The sequence below is a fragment of the Mya arenaria genome, chromosome 11 (genome assembly GCF_026914265.1).
Source record: "Mya arenaria isolate MELC-2E11 chromosome 11, ASM2691426v1".
Lineage (NCBI taxonomy): Eukaryota > Metazoa > Mollusca > Bivalvia > Myida > Myidae > Mya > Mya arenaria.
Genome location: NC_069132.1, coordinates 25,247,516 through 25,253,515, shown reverse-complemented (window position 1 = coordinate 25,253,515; position 6,000 = coordinate 25,247,516).

Genomic DNA, 6,000 nt, shown 5'->3' with positions numbered 1-6,000 from the left:
AAGGCTAGATGTCGAGGATAGACAAGTTCTACGTATTACATACTCAAGCTTACTATAGGATTGCTCACAATCCCCTTAATAGCAACTTCAATCCAAAAACACTATAACTATAATGGTCAGACCCATGGACGTAGGAATACTACAGAAGGCACAGAATGAAGCTTACCATTTATGTAAACAATAAAAGGGCAACTTATACTCTGTCACAAGAGAATCATAAGCTTATAAATGTGAAACTTCATTTTATACATTCTGCAAAAAATCCAAGAAAAAAAATCGCCAATCGACTTCACGGACATATTTGGGTTGATTGCGTACCATGGACGTTGGAAGTGAAATGGCAGAGAAGTATTTGTTCAGGCTTATAATCCTTTTGACAACAAAACTTAATGACAGTAATCCTAGACGAAGCATTTTCTCTGGCAGCAGTTATTTTACATTTTTTTTCAAATCAATAATGAATTGAATAATCAGGGTAACAGTAACATCAGACCGGTACGAGCCAATAAATCATTATAGGTTTAAAGACCTAGATGTCAATTTAGATTTTTCCGGTGCTATAAATGAGCTTAATATTAATAGGTCTATTGTATTAAGGGTATTAACGCAACAGCCAGCCGTTAAAATGTTGATAACAAAAGCTATTTAAGGATATCAATTTCTCAGTACAACTTCAGGCAAACATTTAAGCAACACAATCACGACAAGCAAATACTGGTGAGGACATTATGTTGTTGTCGCCACAAAACCCAACCGTCAATGCACCAGTCAATTGTAACCACGACCCCCGCCCCCCAGGTCATGGGTTTAGCGGGGACTTTCGGTCCAGCCAAGCCCGGGTAAAATCCCCGCCCTGCGGAGACGAAATGCTGGTGAAATGACCGCAAATGCGCCCGCATCCCAGGGATCCTTAAGGCCTTTTCCCCGCTTTGCACGTAATACACCATCGCATTCATCCGGCACTGCGGAAGAGTTTACATGTACACTTGTTTGTACTACATGTTTGTGACTAGGCATACACGTTGACATTGATAATCATACACATATGTGTTGTTGACGATGTACATTGTACAAGTCGAAATTAACTGTCCCGTCTGTTTATAATACTGAAATGTATTCCCTAAACAATGATATACGCTTGTATACCATATATGCTATGTTAAATTATAAAAAAAATCGATCTGAATTAGCAAGTAAGAAATAAAAACAACTATTGAGAAAATTTGGTGAGTGACAATGCGGTCGCGACGTGCGAGATCATCAAAGATTGGACAGAGCGTGCAAGTGGCATTGAGTCAATGGGTATGGAATGTATTAATAAAAACAACATACGAACACGAAAATACTTCTGTTTAATTTGTTATCAATCAACGGTAGGTTACACGTCATACCCACTTGTTCTGGCAGAGGTGAAAACCAGTAATATGATCCGATACACAATCACATTCGGAAGCACATTGAGAAACGTCTTCGATGGTGTCACTTTAACTGTCCTGAACTAGTTTCCTTGATCAAGGTTCGCTTGTGGCATGCCGACATAGATAAATAACCCAAACGGTGAGTCATTTAAGACATTTCTATTTACGTAGTTTAAATTTGAGAACACGTCTGACTGTTTCTAAGTAGAGTCTGGTATTGAGGTCATGCTGGTAAATGATCAAGATCAGGCCATAAAACCAGAATAATTGCCGAAGATCGATATGGCGATGAAGTCTAAGACGGACAAGTTCTAGTTTCTATGACACAAGAAAGCGTACCAAACCGTACAGTGCTACAGGAAACATGTTGTGGTTGCAGATTTTTCTCTGAAACCGCTCTTATAATTATCGAAGAGGATTGTCTAAATCTACATAGTAAATTATAAAACAGCAATGTCGACATAGCTGGAAATAGATAAATATCTTATGCCGCTTAATTGACATTATAGTTGATTATTTATGTTTTCAACTTAAAAAGAACAGGTGAAGTGCACGTGTTTTTAGGTATATACAGATTTCTTTCCTAGTCAACTAAAATTTATTTGTAATAAGATTCATTTGTTTTCCATGAAAGCACTGCGGCTGCGGCCGCCATTTCAAAGTCATATTATGAGCAATTCCAGTGATTCCATTTTGTTTTCGCATACAATCATTTGTAAGGCCTACTTCCGCCACTTGATGAATCGGTGCAAGGTTAGGAGTGGTCATACATGTGATTCCAATATGAACATATGAATGATATTATATAAACAATTAAAATGACTCAAGCGGACCAAGGAATATCTATTAACATAAATAAGTAATGTCAGAAAAGCAATGGAACCAGCGATGATTTATTGACATATAGTCTAGTAATGTTTTTTGCTTCGATGCTTTCAGACAGATAAAAGATTAGGGTAAAATTACATAATCGGATACTGGGTACTTTAAATACAAGATACATAACATGTTTCTGTAACAATAAGAGCGTCTGACCTCCTAGGTGCGGGAGATATAGGATGACCTAGCGGCGACTGGGTCTTTGTTTAATAGTGTAATATAACCTAGACCGAGACTCATAAATTACTTACGAACAATTGTAGTGGGATTTACATATTGCCATTTCTTGACAGCAATAGTTATTTAAACATCCTCATTAGTTTTTTAAAGGTCATGGCCTTTATCGGTTGCGTTCTGTGGAGATACCAACATAATTTCCTGAAAGTCGAGAAATCTTGGGTACATACATGCGATTACTATTTCGACTAAAAGCCAAAATAAATGCTCGTCTACGAAAGTACATTCAAACTCAATATTTAATGCAGTTGTCTTGATAAGATACATACATACATACAAACTTCATACTCAAAGGGAAATACCGAATGATATGGTATGAAATGACATGATATGATATGATATGATATGATCAAACATGACTGGCATACAGCATCATTTTGAGCTTTTGTATGTTTGTGAAAAAGCAATAGAAAGACAGAGGAATAAACAGAAAGTGCTCGTCTTCGAAACCACATTCAAACTCAATATTTAATGCAGTTGTCTTTAGAATGATAACATACATATATACAAACTTCATACTCAAAAGGAATATTATTCTGGCAAATGTTCTCTTAGACTACAAAAATACACGTGCACACAAACCCGTAGGAAAATATGTATGTTTATATTGTCAACAATGAAAAACAAGGCGTTTTCATGATCATAAGTGGTTAATTTGATTGTGTTTTCATGTATTGCGTTTTGTCTAAGGTAGAGGTCTTCCGGAAAAAAATCTTTGGTAAGTGCTTTCAACATATGTATGAACAGTTTGAATAACAATACCATAAATGATATGCATTTTTGACACGAAAAAATCCAAAATTTCCGTTAAACATTTTTTTTAAGAAATAATACTAAAGTGTGTTCTAATTATAATAGGCTCGTACTGTTGCGTTATTTCATTGTTTTCAACATACTTCAGGAGCGTAGCTAGCCCTCTACTCATGTGGATTGATAATTGTGCTATGGAGGTTCGGGTGCATGCCCCCTCGGAACATTTTGAAAACCGTGGTGCAATCTGGTGCATTCTGGGCGTTCTGGTGTGCTTTATTTAGCACTGGAAAATGGACAGTTTAAGGATCATGTAGTCAAGTATACTGCAGCCTTGGCTGATTGTTTTTATTATTTTCTTTTGTCAGAGTCATGTGGATTCAGCCGCGTACTCGCGTATAGGCAGCTACGCGCCCTGTACATATAGATTTAAAATAACACACTATTGATGATATAAAGTGGCCTTTTGGAAGTCCACTTAACGCTTACATAATTGTTTTATTTGAAACAAGTGCACGAGGATATTCAACCACACAATTGTTAATTAATCTTGATCCTTTAAAGATATGTGTAATTTACCAATTTATAATTATCTTAGTAACTGTTATGTTTATTCCTGTTGTTGAAGAATTGATTCGACATAAAGCCCAAAACATACTTCTGTCGGTAGGATTATCAAGCGCCTGTCACAGTGCAAAAGTAGGTGGGCAAGGTCAACAAGTAAAATGTTACGCAGGCGCAGGTTTCACTTAGTTGGAGTAACAATTGTTTAAAGCTTAGAGAGTAAAACATAGATCCTTTACAGCATGTGCTGGTATGATAAGGAGTTGAGCAAATGATACTTAAGAAGATTTATCAGATTTTAAACGGCTGTCGACACAAATAAAAACGATATTCAATAAATAAGTGAAACATAGTGAATTAAATTATCTTCCTGTTTACAAAACTGCCAATATATTTCTTATAATATATGCAGTCTCCACAAAGCCTCATGATATTGCTGATTGTGTAGTGACAACAACTTTAAATTTGTTTTGTAGAAAAAAATGCAAATGCTTATTGAGCCCAAATCTGATAAATGGCCTTTCAAGATACCTTTAAACAAAACATATTAAACTGATAACGACGCAAAATCATCTGTGACGTTAACTTCAAATATAGTATTGGAGACTTCCGGTAGAGGATGACGACAAACGGATACACTGAAATAATTCGTTGTTTTTGCACATGTTTTTTTTCGCAATTTTAATAACACTTTGCTAGTTTCCGCAAATGACATTATGTTGTCCATTACACTGAGTTGGTTGATATGGTGTCGAGAGATTTGCATTTAGTTATAACGTAACGTCAACACCAAGGCTAACAGCAGATGCTCGTAGAGTCGTAGATCTTTGGCCGTTTCATTTAAAATCTTAGGCAATATTGGTCGTAAATTTAAAAGTGTCATTATTTCATTTTTGCGACATATTTGAGTGAATTGAACTTAAACCCGTGTTGAAAATGAACTCAGAGTTGAGGTAATAGAAAACATCAGCGTGTGACCAGTTGTGACGTTCATAAAAATATAAGATTTTTTGAATTTACAACTAAATTGTAAATTCCTTTTTTTGAAACGACCTCCAGTAGAGGAACAAAAGTAACTGCTGTCAGTGTACATTTTTGTATGCATATTCTGAAAGTATATTCTAGAATTAGTTCAGCCTTGGTGTTCGGAATTGTTATTATGTTTATTTTTGAACACTGTTTTGACGACCTTAGGACGCACGTGCATGGCGACTTTAAGACCTATGAATGTGTAGGTCGACAGACCGACCCTTGGTGTAAAAATGACATTGTTTCCTATTCAACATTTGGTTTAGATAAACATAAGTGTGGACCTGGCCCCAATTTCTCGAAATTTTCTAAGCTTAACTCACTTAAGTATCTTATATCATTTAGCAATATTTATACTTACATACATATGATTTTAAAAAACAAAAAGTATTTGATCTTATTGATCTCAATTAGTATTTACTTTAAAAAGTCACAGAACTCCTTAAAAAGAGAATATAACACGATTTATACCAAATTAAAAATAGCGTGCTGAGCTTGATCATGTTACAAGGGACTTGATATGTTTCGAGGAAATGGGGCTGCAAAGAAATTTCTTTTAGTTGCCTCATATATCAGTTATGAGATATCATATCTATATTCGCTCAAACACTGTGATCATAGCGTTGTTTTTCATAACAGGCCATCAACTGTAGATAAATCTGGAATGTGAGTTGTCAACACCTCGAGATAAGATCATCGTCATTATGTACAAGTATATCTTTAGCGGAACAAAATATCAGTTTTATCAAATTGTTCAAATTTATCCCAATCATGATGTAGATCACTTATCAGAAATATAATAAAATGTGCCCACGCGACTCGCACGCGACACAGAGATCTAATTTCTGGAGTAAAACATGATGTGATAAAGATGGAGACAACTGGAAAAAAATAATTCTGTTGGTAACAATGAGATGGCACAATAGCCGGCGCTTATCAGTAAATGTCGTTGTAATACGAACAGAAGATACAAGTGGTAGCGACTAGTGATAATGTCATTGTATACGTGCTCTGTGTAAATAAAAATGATGGGCCAATTAACCATGTGTTTTTACAGATCTATGAATAGGTGATATGATAATGCATGTATATACACTATAAGAGACTCAGTCATTTACTTGTA